Here is a 17,012-nt window from a genome sequence, read left to right on the forward strand (position 1 = left end):
TCGGGAATTGATGAAGGTTTTGGATTGGAATCCTTATGCCTTAGGTCAAAATGTAAATTATGAATCATATGGTGTATCATGAGCACTGAAATGAGGACTTTACGTGATGGATCAGCCTAGGAAGGCCAGGCCTAGGAATGGTCGAAGCAGTTCTGACCTTAGGATGCAGTTTGAGTGGTTGCATGGCATGGACTCGCCGAGTTCGATGAACAGACTCGGCGAGTAGCTTGAAGATTAACTGGAACTCATCGAGTTGTTCTTCAGACTCGGCGAGTTGAGTCGGGGTGGCCCCGCGATTCTTCCAGGAGTAACTCGTCGGGTCAAGGAGGATACTCGACGAGTAGATAGGGAATCTCAGAGAGTTGGAGGACGTCTAGACTCGCCGAGTCGCCATGGCACTCGCCGAGTCCGGTCGAGTTGACCGTTGACCGTTGACCGTTGACCAGAGTTGACCTAAGTCTGACTTCTTAGGGATAGTCACACTTAGAAGATATAAGTGTTAATGAGAGATATGTGATGTTATAGGGAGGTTGTAGCTCGTCGGATTGTGCACGAGTGATTTCAGGATTTGCTAGCTTTCAGCATTCACGAGGTGAGTCTTCTCACTATACTATACCCGGAAGGGTTTGACTGTGTGACCGGAAGGTCAGATATGATATGTGATATGTATGCTATATGTGGTAAGTTATTTGTTATATGAGCTATATATGTTATGTGGGCCGGAAGGCATTGTGTTGAGGACTGGAAGGTCAGGGCCTGGAAAGGCGTATGTACGTAAGTTGTATATTGGGGAACTCACTAAGCATTTATGCTTACAGTTGTTATGTATGTGTTTCAGGTACTAGCGAGGACCGTGGGAAGGCGCCGGCATGATCGGTACACACTGAAAAATGTTTTTATGATCTTGGGATTTAGACAGTTTGTATTTGACATGACACTTAAGTTATTTATGCCTTGTTTTGAATGGAAATACTTTATTTTTAAAATGAAAAATTTGTTTGAAAATTTGCGTTGTTACAAGTTTATGGGGTAATTTGTGCACTCTTGAGTCTTTTGTGTTAAAGGAGAGCTTTTGATCTACTCCAGAAGCAATGAATGCTAGATCTTAGCTCCATTCAGTTCCCAAGTTCATAAAAATGTCAACCTTATAGAGTATTTTGACCCATGCATGTATTAAGACCTTTGTTCTTTTTGAGCTCTTGACCCCCATTAAGCCATGCATGTATGTAAATTTGACAACTTTACGTGATAAGTCACTTTTAGGACCAAATCTGAGAGTTTGGAGAAAGGGATTAACTGTTTAAGTGCTTAATAAAGAGGACATGTGGACAGGGGAGTATGCTAGGTGTACGAGCTGAGTACGCCCCGTGTACTCAACAAAAGGCATTTTGGGCTTGGCCATTTTCGGTATTGGGCCATAGTGTGGATTTTAAAGTCTGGGCCTAGTTGAGCCATTAGACCTCTGTTTTGGGCTTATGTATGGTATGTGGTATTTTTGGGAACTCACTAAGCTTTGTGCTTATAGTTTTCAGTTTATGTTTCAGGCACTTCTGGTTCGAAAGGGAAGATCCCACGATGATTGTAGTGCACACACCACCTCGTTCCATATTTTATGATTACTCTGATGTTTAATGATATATTTGAGACACTTTGTTCTATCTTGATTTTATGATGATGTTTGGATTACAAATTTATTAATTTAAAAATGAAAATTTTTGGTCTTAATTATTGGGACGTTATATCTTCAGTAAAAAAACTCAAAAGGAGAGTGATGGTCGAGAGCTTTGGTAGGCAAGCAATTTATGATAAATGTTGCAGAACTAAAAGCATCCACCCAGAAAGATGCAGGAACATGAGAATGAAATAACATTGCGAGACCTGTTTCCACAATATGCCCATGCTTACGTTCAGTTCACCCATTTTGCTGGGGTGTATATGGACAAGACAAGAAATGAAAAATGTCATTATCCTCAAAGATTTGACGAACCGTGCGGTTGACAAACTCTGTACCTGCATCACTTTGAAAGACTTTAATCTTTCTAGAAAACTACGTTTGTACTAACTTGTTGAAGGCAACAAGAATCAGGTAAAAGCCTAATTTGGTCTTTAAGGGATAAAATCCACAAAAACAACATAGTAAAGATAGCCACCAGAATTAACAGGAGCAGGGCCCCACAAATCACAATGAATTAAATCTACTGGATGTAAAGATTGTTTAGGATTAAGCTCAAAAGGTAAGCATTGTCCTTTAGAAAGTTGAAAAGGTTTACAAATAACTGGTTTTGGAAGCAAAGAAGTAACATATATAACACCCAACTAAGTAAACTAGAAATAACATTAAAAGAAATGTGTCCTAAACGAGCATGCCATAGTTCAAAAGAGGTTTCTCTTGAAGAACCAACAATTTCAGTCAAAGTTGTGGGTTCATTCTTGAGCACGTATAATCTATCTTTACATAGACCTTGTGCTACCACTTGTTTGCTTGCCCTTCCCCGAATAGCAAAAAATGGTTGAGAAAATATGACATCAACCGGTTGATCCTTTGGAAGTTGGCTAATAGATAGAAGATTTTTTTTGTTAAATATGGAATAACCAAAACATCACGTAGTAACAGTTTATTAGGGATAATATATTGACCACTATGAGAAACAGGAAGCTTGTGACCATTACTAAAAGTGACATGCATATTACTCATATTTGGAATTGTGTGAGAGGCGTTATTCGGTGTAGAAGTCGTGTGAGAGGTAGCACCGAAATCGACATACCAGTCCAGATTTCCATGAGTGACATGGCACTGTGAGTGGAAATACCGACCTAGATTTGCATTAGAAAGCGAAGCATTAGACGCATATGTGTGTAAATTAGGACATGCAGAAGCATAGTGTCCATTTATTCTACATAACCGACAGTGAGGAGGACGACGACCACCACGTCCTCTGCCACCATTAAAGCTTCCACGACCACCACCATATGTAATGTTGTAATTTCGACCACCTCTAGAAATGGTGTTACCAGCCCGAGTTTGTTGAGAGAAAAAAGATGCAGGTGGTGTGGACGAACCATGAAGGGACTGTAAGAACAGTTCATGACTTTTAGCATGATATAGAAGATCTCGAAAAGAGAAACCTTGGAAGTGCGAATAACAATAGAAAAGGTTTTATAGGAGGCGCCCAATCCACAAAGAAACCAATGGAGTTTATCCATATCTTTTAACAGGTTGATCGATTGCAGCTAGCTTGTCACAATTATTCTTAAACTATCTGCCATACTCCGAAAAATAAGAGGTGCCCTTGGAAAAGTGCCTGAGTGAGTCTCTCAAAGAATGATTTCATTTTACAGAAGAGTTGTTGTAGGCAGATTCTAGCGAATTCTAAATAGAGTGGGCAGTGGTGAGGCCAAGAATCTCGACAACAACTTCCTTTGTGAGAGAGGAATTGAGAAGGATGACAACTCGTTGATGAAGCTCTTTCCAAGTAACAAAGGTAGGGTTCAAAGCTTGTTTGTCTTCAACAATGATTGTGTCACAACTAGCATTTTTAGCTAGGAAATTCTATTCTTATATAAACATCATCCATTATAAGGCATGTTCTCCAATTGAAAATCACACTCTATGCTCAATCAAAATCATCCATTTGAAATCAAAAATTTCTCAAGAGGTTCAAGACCTAATACAATATATCTCATATGTTCAAATAAGGGTTGGAAACCCTAGAAATCCCAGTTCAAGTTCATTATGAACTAGGATTCTCTAAATAGACCACATTCATAAAACTTTATCATTTTGGGCCATGTGGGCCTAAAATAATCCATCTTATCTCTAATGAGCCTTATTGGGCCATAACAAATTCAATTAGCTTTAATGGACTCAAATCCATTCCTTTATGCTAATTTGGGCCGTGAACATCCCTAGAAGCCCAGTGGGTCGAAAAATGCTATTTGAGCCTCATAAACTCGAGTATGGGCCCAAGATGATTCCTTCCCTCTCTCCTTAGCCCAAATCGGCCCATGTTTAATAAAAAAAGAAGAAAAAGAAAGAAAAGAAAAGAGATAAGAATGGTGAAGGAAATAAAAACAAAATTGGAAATTATAGGAAATTTGTGAGGATGCCACCTTCTTATTGCATGGTGGACATCCATGCAATGTCACCTCACTTTTCTCCCCTCCCTCTTTTCTTCTTAACTCTCGACCCCAAAGGAAGAACACACACACACAATTCACTTAAGTTTTCTCTCAAGAACTCACAACAACTTCTCCTCTTCTTCATCAAAATTTTGAGATCTTGGAACATTTCAAGGAGATCCTTCCACAAAAACCATCATCCTAGGTAAGTTTTTGCTTAGATCCATGGTTTAGCTTCTTTATTTCTTCAAAATCTCCTCTTAACTCATTCCATTTCGTGAATCATACATCTTAGAGCCATCTAAGTTGTAAAGTTCCTCAAGAAGCTTGCTAGGACCAAAAACCTCTTCACATCTTCACCAAAAACCGGGAACACAAATCAAGGTGAGTTCATACCCCCTTGTTTTCTGTTTTTACTTGTTTTTGGGGGGAGAATACAATTCTTATGTGTAGATCTATGTATATATGCATGATTATGTGTGTTTTCTTGAAACATTTGGTGATTATGTGTTGATTTCTTCATTAATCTAAAAATATGTTAAGAACTTGAAGTTTATCACTTGGATCTTCATAAGAACATTGAGAAAAGTATGTTTTATCACATATAATACATGTAAACTTGTAGATCTGGGATTTGTATACTTGATATAGCAAAAATGGGTGTTGTGTTCAAAGATCTATAAACTAAACTCACAAAACAGCCATTGACAGAAAAGTTTTGGTCCAATCTCGGACTGTTTTGACCCCCTTAATGTTAATGTTTTTCAAAACTGTTTTACATGTATAAATTTCAGATTTATACCTTTAAAATGAGTACTCTCACGTTTTCATACGATTTTTCTACAATTTTTGGTGAATTTTACAAAACTGCCTATCAAATTTGAAATACTTTCGGACCAACCTGTGAAGGTGAGCAATTTCACAGTATTTTGAGGCCATTAAAAATTTTGAGAAAAATTGTGAAAAAAGTAGACAAGTTTTCCAAACTTCCAGCATTCACGGATCCAAATTTCGACTTACGATGATTTTTCTACAAATTTTCCAAAAACTAGGTCGGAAAAGCCCAAAACCAGAAAAATATGTATTTACACAAAAATCAAGCAAAAAATGATATTTTTGACAAAAATGGGTTTAAAATGTTATTTTTATCACAAAGTAGTCATCAACACAAGTTTTTAACAAAATTGGAGATTAAAGTGTTATTCTTACAAAAATTGGGCCTTAATTGTAAATTTTTGGCTTATTGGGCTAAGAACGTCATTTTTACAAAAAGGTGGGCTTTTTATATAAACTTTATAAATAATCAAGCTAAAATAAACAAAACAATAACTAATGTGTAGTGGTGTTGATTATGATGGCATGTGCTGAATATGAAAGATCTAGTGATTCATCATATAAAATCAAGAACACGAGGAGCAAATAAATCTTTGTAAGCTCTTATTAGATCTAGAAAGATTATACAAATGGTTCGTACAAAGTTTCTCTCTCTAGTCTAACACTCCAAAATGGACTCTTTTCTTACACAATGAGAGTCACTCACTTCCTATTTACAGGAAAGACTCAACCCATTTACACATACAAAGAGGAAAGCCTAAACACTACATCCAAATATGACTTTGCACCCTAACATTCTCCCCCTCAAAGTTAGAATTGGATGTCCGACTTTAATCTCCAACGAGCTAGCGCGATCAAGACCAAACTCCCCCTCGAAGTAACACCGGTCTTCAAATCCGCAAATGAATATTCGAAAAACCCGAGATGCTTCGAATACCCATCATTCTCCCCCTTTTTATAATCAAAAAATGATTATAAAACCCACTAAGGATGAGAAGCGCCCGAGGAATAGACAATACAATACTCCCCCTTGATGTGTACCAAAAATGAATCACCAAAAATCTTGCACGGAAAAACAATCACAAAAAAGCCACAAAAAAATTTCCAATTTATGAAATTTTTTGACTTTTTGAGTGAAAGTTGCAAGATTTTTCAAAATCCGGGTAGAAATTGTCACTTTCTGAAACTTGCAGGGACCCGTTGCGCCAAAAATAGTCAAATATGCGAAACTCTAGCCCATTTGCAAAACCGGGCATAAAGCGTAAATTCGCACAAACTGCAGGGACCAGAACTGAAAATTCTGCAATTTCTCAGCTTATATTTCCCATTTGCGAAGTTGGGTATAAACTATCATTTCGTGAAAAGATCAGGGGTGCAAATTGAAACTCTTTACTTTCTTCTTCCCCAATTCACTTATACAGTTAAAGACTTCGCATCTTAATACTTCGCACGTTCCTTACTTCGCACGTGAAACATGAATGCGAATCATGGAGGAAAATACTTCACATCTTTATCCCAAGTAACCAAATGCGAAATTGATATTGAGACCCAAATGCGAACTCAATTTTGATTTCTATAACCAAATGCGAACTGCTTTTGAAACCTTTGAAACCCAGATGCAAACATAATATTGATTCACCCATATGCGAACTCAGTTGATTTTATATGCAAACCCAACAATTTTGTTATCTGCTATCAATCGCCGACCATCTGTAAACCGAGTTCAACCACTTGGCTTGTTGACAACCAAAATCAAAACTCCAAACATCGATTTCGCAATCGGTTCTTCAACTCAAGCTTTCAAAAAAAAACTCCCAAATCAATTTCCAGTAAATCAAACTCAAAATCGAATTTGTTATCCGTCAACCTTTCGCTTTTCAATCAAGATCGACTTCAAACTTGCGAACATTACTCCCCAATTCTCAATCAAACTCCATCCAATTCATCGCAAATCATCGATTATCCAAACCATCTATTTAGAATTCGCCTTCAGGCCTTTACTTCGCATAATCGATCCTTGACAATCGATCAAAAATGAAGTCAACATCACAAATCAAGAACTTCGTTTTCCAGTTCATCAAAATCAAAATAAACTTGACCAGTCACTTTGCGTTCTTCGCTTTTTGGTTGTCGATCCAAATTGAATCACTAAACATCGATCATGAATAATCATCTCCAACCACTCTTCGTTTTTCATCAGCATCAATCATCGATCATCACACAACTGATTTCATCCATTCAAATTCCAAATCTCGTTGAAGAAGCAAACATGAACAACTCACAGTGTTCGTCATCAAGAAGACAACACACCCAAAGTCGAAATTAAACTCAAAGTTGAACTTGATTTCGACATCAATAACCTCAAAGAAAGTTGTATTAACCAATTTCAGCCTCAATTTCATCGATTCAACTCCTAAATTTCATTTAGTTCACAATTTGACTTTTTAGAGTCAACGATCCATAAACACAAAATCGATGAATCTGATGTTCGATTTCAGATCAAAAAGTGTTTTTCAACTGTTCAAACAATGTTCTTCATCGATTTCAAGTGTTATTGACTCAGAATATCAAGATCAAAAACTCAATTTTCGATATCTCAAATATAGCTCAATACAATCGATATCATCATATTACAAATCATATGAAATTGTTTTATAACCTCAGATTATCAAAGAATATGGATTGATTATACACGCGAGAAACGAAAACTAGAACACGAGAATAATCGATCACGGAAAAATGGATCCAATGATACACGAATACGATGCGTGTGAATAAGTCAAAAAGATGAACACAAACGTGTAGACTCACACAAACTGGATCTTTTCTTGAGACTTTGGGCTAATACGTGATTGATTAACAAATATGAAATCAAGTTTGGGCTCAAACTGAGATCATGAACAATATGTAGATATTGGATTGGACATGAATTGATGAACAATAAAGGATTTATGAATTTGTTTGGGCTTGATCTAAACATAAAATTTATTGGATCATCAATGGGGTTGAAACGGATTTGATCCAACGAAACAAAATGATCAAAAATGAAAAACGCAAAGCACGAATCGAAATCATTGATGTTTTGGAATCCATTTGAGAATTTGAGATACCTTTTTGACGAATCGAGATCCGTTTTCAACGAACGAATCAAATTTGGAAGATCTTGGTTCTTTTGTCGGAATGAGAAAATCTCCAAATCGAATATTGTACCACCCACCATGCGAGATGTACAACTCGTTCTTCGTGTTCTTCGTGTTCTTCAACGATCCAAGAACATCTTCAAAAGAACCACCAACACATTTGGGTTTTGACTTCAAATTCAATGCAACCTTTGGAGATTGTTGCTTTGGAACCCAAATTTGCTTCACGAATTTTGGCTTCACAACATATGACGATTTTTGTGAGTAAACCCGCTTGTTCTTCCGATTCATCTTCTTCTTCTTTTTCTTTCTCATCTTTTTGCATCTTGAAGACTTGACTTCATGAAGAAACCCACTTTCAACAACATGAACATTTTGAGTTTGAATCAAATCTTTTGGAGTTTGATATTTGTGAATTTCTTGAACCACCGGCTTCCGATAAGGAATCATTCCTTCAAACGAATCACAAGAACACAAAATATCATCGGTTTGAACTCCAATCGAGCAAAAAACTTTTTCATCTTGAGAATCAACTTGAACTCCTTTTTCTTGAACATCAAGAACATCACATTGAACTGCATTGTCAAGAACTTCAACAAACTTAAGAGCATGAAGATCATTTGGGTCTTCAATAAGAGAAACATATTTCTTATTGAACAAATCTCTTTCTTCTCCTTCCTTTTGATTTCTACTACGAACTAATATGGACAAGGCAATTTTATTCAACCATGCAACCTTACAAATTGGTTGAAATACCAAGCTTCCATGATCATCCTTCAAACCTCCATAAGAAACCAAATTACCCCATGAAATCAATTTGCTTAACAACAACCCATAAAATTGATCTTCATTGACTTTGTATTTCACATCTTTAACGATCGCAATCCAAGAATCATATGACAAACCCACCATGATCACAAAAACTTGAAGAATTATAGAGAGAGAAAGTGATTTTGAATGGGTTTTCTAGAAAGAGAAAGTGATACAAACAAGTATTCTAGAGAGAGAAAGTCGAATTATGGATCAAATCAAGGAAAAATTCGACTTCTAGAATAAAAAAAAACTCTCTAAATATGAAGATCAATGAACAATAAGAATCACCAAATCAAAATAGCCATCAAGGATCAATTCTTGATGAAAATCAAGAACACCCACTCTGATACCAATTGATGTGGTGTTGATTATGATGGCATGTGCGGAATATGAAAGATATAGGGATTCATCATATAAAATCAAGAACACAAGGAGTAAATAAATCTTTATAAGCTCTTATTAGATCTAGAAAGATTATACAAATGAGTTTGTACAAAGTTTCTCTCTCTAGTCTAACACTCCAAAATGGACTCTTTTCTTACATAATGGGAGTCACTCACTTCCTATTTATAGGAAAGACTCAACCCATTTACACATACAAAGAGGAAAGCCTAAGCACTACATCCAAGCATGACTTTGCACCCTAACAAAATGTGTTAAAAACGATATTCATATCCCTATAGGGCCTGGAAATAATATACATGTTTAGTGGGCCTTAGTGTCCTTTTACATGTATGTTGGGCTTGGGATAAATATTCATATCCTTATTGGGCCTGGAAATAATATACATGTTTAGTGGGCCTTAGTGTTCTTTTACATGTATATTGGGCTCATGATAGACATTCATATTCCTTTGAGCCTGAAAATAATAGACACGTATAGTGGGCCTCAGTGGTCCACTTACATGTTTATTGGGCCTAAGAATGAGTTTTATATGTGTTCTTCTTTCTTTATGCTATTTTAGTGAATACTTGAGCCAAAACCAATGATAAACCAACAAACGGATTTAATTTGATCATTTTCTAGGTTATTGGGCCTTAGTGGCCCATTTTTCTTATGTGTGATAGGTCCTGTATACTATTTATATGTTAATTGGGCCTCATTGACCCATTAACATGTGCGACGGACCATGGGTACTATTTGTATGCTATTTGGGCCTGTAAATGCCTTACATGTGAAATGGGCCTTAGTTGTCCTTTCATATATATATATATATATATATATATATATATATATATATATATATATATATATATATATATATATATATATATATATATATTTCGGACCCATGTTATATAATCTCATTCCATTTGGGTCTTGAAATGATTTACATGTTTAGCGATGCATTAGTGGTTCACTTACATGGATCATTGGTCTTGGAATGAGTTTATACCTTTTTCTTCGCGTAAATTCGATTAAGGATCTAGCGAGTTTTTGTCGGTTGGCACCTATTAAGTGTACGATCGTAGCATGTAGTTATAAACAGAGTCTCTTGGAGGGAGAGCGGGGATTTGTGTATAGATCTATACGGGGATGACACCCCACACCTCAGTTGTTCGCTACAGTTAGACTAACTCAGTCTAGGGTGACAAAAACCTTATAATCAAAGTCAAAACCGGTGTCCAACGACGCCAAGACAGGCGAAATTGTCATTATTTAGTATGGTTATGACGGCTCGCTTAGAGGAATTAACGTTATGAAGTTTACGGAAAACCTTTTTTTTACAGGCAACATCGGGTTGTCTGGAAACATTCTCTTTACATGGTCTTACATTCTCTCTACATTCTCTTTACCTTTTTAGTCAAATAAACAATAACATACATGCATTACTACAAGATCTAACACGAACACACTAAACAGTTTTCAGAAAAATATCGGATTTTCTGGTGGTTTTCAAAGTTATACAAATCATTTTCACAAACATGCTTATGAACTCACCAACATTTTTATGTTGACCGTTTTCAAAATAACTTGTATTCTCAGGAAACCGTTGAAGCAGGATGAACGAAACAAACTAATGGATATTGTGTTATATTTTGTTTCATCATACTCTTACTATTTTGGCATGTAATATTCAAATACAATACTCGATGTAAACAATGAATGTTGTTATATTACATGTGTGATGATGATGATGTTATGTTTCAATTATATTCAATGTAATGATATTTCAAGATGAAGTCACGCACAAGCCCCCGGACGTTTCCGTCGTCTGGTTCGGGGGTGTGACAAATTGTTTCTGAGGGAGGAGGGGTACCAACAATGTGATTGGTTAGCTTCTGATAAGAAAGAAGAGGTGGCATTTGGTTCTTCCAGAGGAGATAGTTGGTAGATCAAAGCTTAATGAGTATCCTGTGGAGGAGGGTATTCATAGAAAAAGATCCATCATCAAAAGTGGACGAAACCATGAGCAGGATCCAATATCGGATTAGGGTTTAGAAAAGAAAAGAAATTGAAGAATGCGAGAAGGCTGATACCTTATAAGATATATTAAATTAACCACAGTAAAGACGTGTGATATGTATAGATTTTATAATAAGAGAATTAAAGAAATACTCCTATATCAAAGGAGTAGGATAAATACAATATTTAGGATAAATACAATCATCATATCATCATACTATATTATAACAAAATCATTTTTCCTTTCACCACATTCATTTGAAACTCCCATGCATTTTTCCTTTTACCACATTCATTTGAAACACCTATGACTTTTCAATATATTTCTAATAATAATTATAAGTTGGTTAATAAGGTTAAATAAATATCAAACCTAAAGTGTAATCATATATGTAAGTCTCGAATTCTTCTATGTATCAATTGGATTCACTTTGATGGCGCGAAATCCCAATCAAAGTGTATAATGCAAAATAAAGATGAATAAGAACAAGATAATTAATCTTCATATGCACACGATATATTGATTAATCGTCCGATACATAAGATTCCGATTACACACTGTTTTCTCTCTGTTTCTCTCTAGATCTCGTTCTTGGCATATGGCAGCCCCTCTGAACGTCCAACACTCTTTACAAGATCTAAATAACACTATTCATACCTAGATCTAATAACCAAGCCCAAGCCCAAGCCCAAGTACAAAACCCAAACAAAACAATATTAAGCCTAACTAAAATAACATGTGATTTTGGTCCAAACAACACCAAAACATGGTGTTTTCGGTCCTAGACCGATAACTCTAATAGTTTATGAAAAGCAATGTATAAACCACAATTTATGACCTAATAATCCCCCCCTTGGTTTATATCTTTCTTTTCACTTAGAATAAACCATAATTTAGTCCTAATAATCTCCCCCTTGGTTTATTGCTTTCTTTTCTTTTCAGTCTTCACTTTGTGCTTGACTTCAGCTTTCATCTTTGATTTCTTCACAACTTCAAGATGAACATATTTATTTATGCATGAATGACTTCACTTTGTGTAGTTGGACTTCCTTCCAAGAATTTGACTTTAAACGCACATTGGGTGTAGAGGCTTCTTGTAAAGGTTCTTGAAAATTAGTACTTTCGGCTTTGAAATACTTCAGAGAAAATAACAGAGAGACCAATTCTTTGGGATCACTTCAGCAGGTTCATAGATAGCAACAAATTGATTGAGGAGGCTTCAATGCAATCTATCACATAGCTTCAACTACAGCTTCACCTTGCTTCTAGGGTTGAAAAATTGAATGTTGAAAAATAATCTTCACTTCTTGTTCCTTCGAATGAGTATTCTTTAACGATCACCGTTGCGTCTTGAATAGTAACCATTGACTAAAAAGTCCTTGTGGGTCATAGAATCATAAAAACCCTTCTCACCACAGTTGTTCAAGGACCTGGCCTTGGCTCAGAAAGAGACCACTCATAGTATCTGTGTGAACTTGGAGGAACACACTGTGATTTGTTGAGTATCGGAGAACTACTCGTGGCTACTTTTGATGTTAGCCCCTATATATCCTAGATCAAAGATCTCACTACACTTTATCAAGTTAACAAGTTAACTTTGCCCTTGGCGAGACGTTCAACGATACCTATTTCCCTATAGGGTGAATCGCCTTGGTGTCGTGACAGTTCTTAGGTAAAGAAAGCTGACAAGACCAATTTGACAATCTGTACAATTTCAGACTTTCAATTCCTTGAATACGATAGTTCTTATAAAGAAACTGCATAGTTGACATTTTGTACAGTGTCACACCAGGTATGAAACATTATTCGTCAATTTCATGGGTGAAAATATCCAGAACATTAAGATGTTCATCGTCAATTCAGAAATAAATGGGTTTTGGATTCTGGTTTCACTTAGAATCTTGGTGATAATGACTTCTAAGATCACAAACACAAACTTTTTGGTAACCATCAGCCGAGTTGTTCTATACTCGAACCTCAAGGGGTACCGGTACGTGGAAATGATTTAATGGAGAAATATTAGATATAGGTGGAGGATGGTTGGGTGTTTCACATTAATCATGGTGAAAATGACCTTTGATCATTAACATTTGATGCGAAGACTCCTATTAAGACTGGTATATGTCTCAATATGAAAGAGTCTTTCATTCACATTTGAATCCTCCATCCATTCCTTTCCAAGTCTCTTCTCCTTGCTATGAATATTCCGATACAATCTCCATGAGACTCTTCTTCTTAAGAATTCACATTTCAAGTAAAACGAAATTTTGAGATAAAAATAAAATAAAACTAAACTTAGCACACAAACAAAGCAACTAAGAATACAAATAAAAATAAAAATACGCTCAAAAGCAATAAAGATAATTTTTGATTTTTGATTTTTCTTAAGAAGAAATAAAAAACATACATAAACATATTTTTGTAATTTTTGAATTTTATGAAAACAGAAAAAAACATATTTTTGTTATTTTTGATTTTTTTTTTAATTTTCCCCATAAATTTGTGCATATAATAAAATATGAACAAATTGAACAAAAAAAATAGAAATAAAATACAAAATGTACAAAACAAAAACTTTTGGGATCAAAGTTGTCAAGCAATTTAACTTGCCCTTTATCACTAAATCTCATATCACTTCCCAAACGTACTTACAGGAGAAAACATCTTTTTGAATTTTGATTTTTTTTAATTTCTCCCCCTAAATTTGTGCATAGGGGAGAAAGGAAATAAAAGCGCAAATATAAACAAAAAAAGATAAAAATTTGTCTTTGAAACGAATCAGTTGAATAAAACTCAGGAGTAACGAAAGAATTCAAACCGTAAGTCAGCAATTGAAGAAACATCCATATGACTTGATAACAACAAGCAAATGCAACAACAAATTCAGCCTAAGCTATGTTTCAATTTTGGAACGAAGTAAGCAAACTCAAAAATTCTTCACACCATTAAGTACTATCCCTATTTGTGATCCTCTTCTTTCTTCCTTTCCCGCAAAGGACACATACCGTCAATTTAAGTCCTGAATGTTGTAGAGTTGAGATATGCCTCCTATCATGTGCTTGGAACAACCACTATCAACAAACCGAAGTCTGATGATATTCCTCCATGACTGATCTAACATAGAGTACGGGATAAGTTGGTCTTTAGGACCCAATCCATTTTGAAGCTGGGTTGCACTTTATCATTTACACAAGGTACTCTCTCCCATGACATATCCTGTTTATCAGACACAGAAGATGACGAAACATTAGAATCATTAGATGATCTAGGAGTGTGAACCTTTGGTACCCATCTGTAGTCGGATTTAACCCATTTCTTCTTTGATCAGATGGATGCCTTATTTCTAGTTTAGAACTTGAAACCGATCGTCGAGATGCTTTTGAACTAATTGATCTTTGTCTAACGGAACCATCTTTTGAATTTGGCTTCTTGTTTGACACTTCCTTCTTGTCCTTGGGAGATTGATTCTTGCCCTTCATAGCATTCTGGTTCCCATTGTGTGAACGTAACCTTGAAGGGTTTCTTTTGGAAGATCTCCCTCTAGGCATATTTTGCCAACCTTGTGCATAGTAGGGAACATATGCACAATTTGGACAATTTATGGCAATGTGTCCAGGTGTTCCATAGTGGAAACATGTCTATTTCTTCATGTAGAAGTTGTTTATGCCTGTCCCTGGTAGCGTGCCCATGCCTTGTCTCTGATCGTTCCCACAAGCACACTTACAACAAGTAGTTTGTTTCACTTGTTTTGGCGGCCTGTATTTACCAACAACATGCTTGTTGGAAGTAACAGAATTAGAATCAACAAATTCAGAGTTCAGAGAGACATTTGTTTAAAAATCAACAAAATTAACAGAACTATAATTATTTATGTTCTCCTTGTTCTCATCTTCCACTACCTTACTTGCACATGAAGTAGAAGCATTAGTATCATTCACCTCAATATTCTCAGTTGGGCTAAATTGTTCAGTCTTAACTGAAGCTGGTATAGGGGGAGGGCCAAACTAATCATGTTTCACTACCTTATTGGTTTCAGGGGGTGGGGCATAATTATCATTGAAGGGAGGTGGAACACTGTGGTATCCTAGACCCTTATTCTGATTATCCTTAAATTTCAATTGATTTTCAATCATGGACTCTACTTTCTTACTTGACACATCAAACTTTTTAAAATTAAAGTCTGCATTTTCAAACTTATTTTTCAATGTGTCAAGCTCGACAGTTAGATTGGCAATCTATACTTGAGCATAGTTGTATTGTTCACATTTAATACTATATTCTTCCTTTATTCTTTTTAAATCTTTTGTTTGGGCTTCTAATTGGTGTTTTCAGGGTTTTTGGGCATTTTTGAGAGTATATCCTTCATATTTAAGGTCCTCAATTTCCCTAATTAATAAATCATATTGATCACGATAAAGTTTAATTCTATCACTACATGCTTGAGAACAGAAAGTTTCATTGACCTCTTTTGTGATTGATGAACTCATTATTCACCAAAAAGAATAATTTACCAAAAATAGTAATTGTTTTAAGTGCCTTTAAAACCTTGAAAGTCAAAACTAAAAGTCAAACTTGAAAACTTTAAAGTCAAAGGTCAAATTTAAAAGTCAAAAGTCAAAAGTCAAATTTGAAAGTCAAAAGATAAATTAGAAAATCAAAAATCAAATTTGAAAATCAAAATAGCCAAACTCTTGAAGATCCGAAATTATAGGCGAAATTTATGAGGCTTCTAATGTCGGCCGAGAAGTCTCGCACCGAGAACCCTGCTGAAGACCAAAATCGCGAGGTTGAGAAGCGAAGACCGAAAACAGCGAAGCGAGAATAGCTGGCCGCAAACCCCGAAGCTTCGGATCGAGAACGAGGCCGAGGACTTCGGAACCAAGAACGTGCGAATCTGTCTGAAAACTATGTTGTGCCTCCGAAATTTGCTGTTGGCCGCTGAGAACCTTCTAGGGTTTGACCGAGACCAAGGATTGCCGCCTAGATCTCACAAATCTTGACCTAAAATGCCCAAAACTTGCCAGAAACACGAGATATTCAAACTTTAACCACAAACTCAATCAAAACTCCAAAAATATGAAGAACACGAAGAACAATGGCCAAAAATGCATAAAATATAAATCAAAACCACCAAGGAACTCCAGGGAAAAAATGTTTGCAATGACCCGATTGATACCAATCCAAGCTCTGATACCACTTGTAAGTCCCGAATTCTTCTACGTATCAATCAGATTCACTTTGATGGTGCAGAATCCCAATCAAAGTGTATACTGCAAGATAAAGATGAATAAGAACAAGATAATTAATCTTCAATGCACATGATATATTGATTAATCGTCCGGTACATAAGATTCCGATTACATAGTATTTTCTCTCTATTTCTCTCTAGATCTCGTTCTTGGCATATGACAGCCCCTTTGAACGTCCAACACTCTTTACAAGGTCTAAATAATACTATGTATACCTAGACCTAATAACCAAGCCCAAGACCAAAACCCAAACAAATCAATATTAAGCCTAACAAAAATCACATGTGATTTTGGTCCAAACAACACCAAAACATGGTGTTTTCAGTCCTAGACTGAGAACTCTATAAGCTTATGAAAAACAAAGTATAAACCACAATTTATGATCTAAGAATATATAAACTAAATTTCAATATTAAAATAATATATTTACTTCTACTTATAAAGTTATGT

This window comes from Lactuca sativa, chromosome 3 (assembly GCF_002870075.4).
Source record: "Lactuca sativa cultivar Salinas chromosome 3, Lsat_Salinas_v11, whole genome shotgun sequence".
Taxonomy (NCBI): Eukaryota; Viridiplantae; Streptophyta; class Magnoliopsida; order Asterales; family Asteraceae; genus Lactuca; species Lactuca sativa.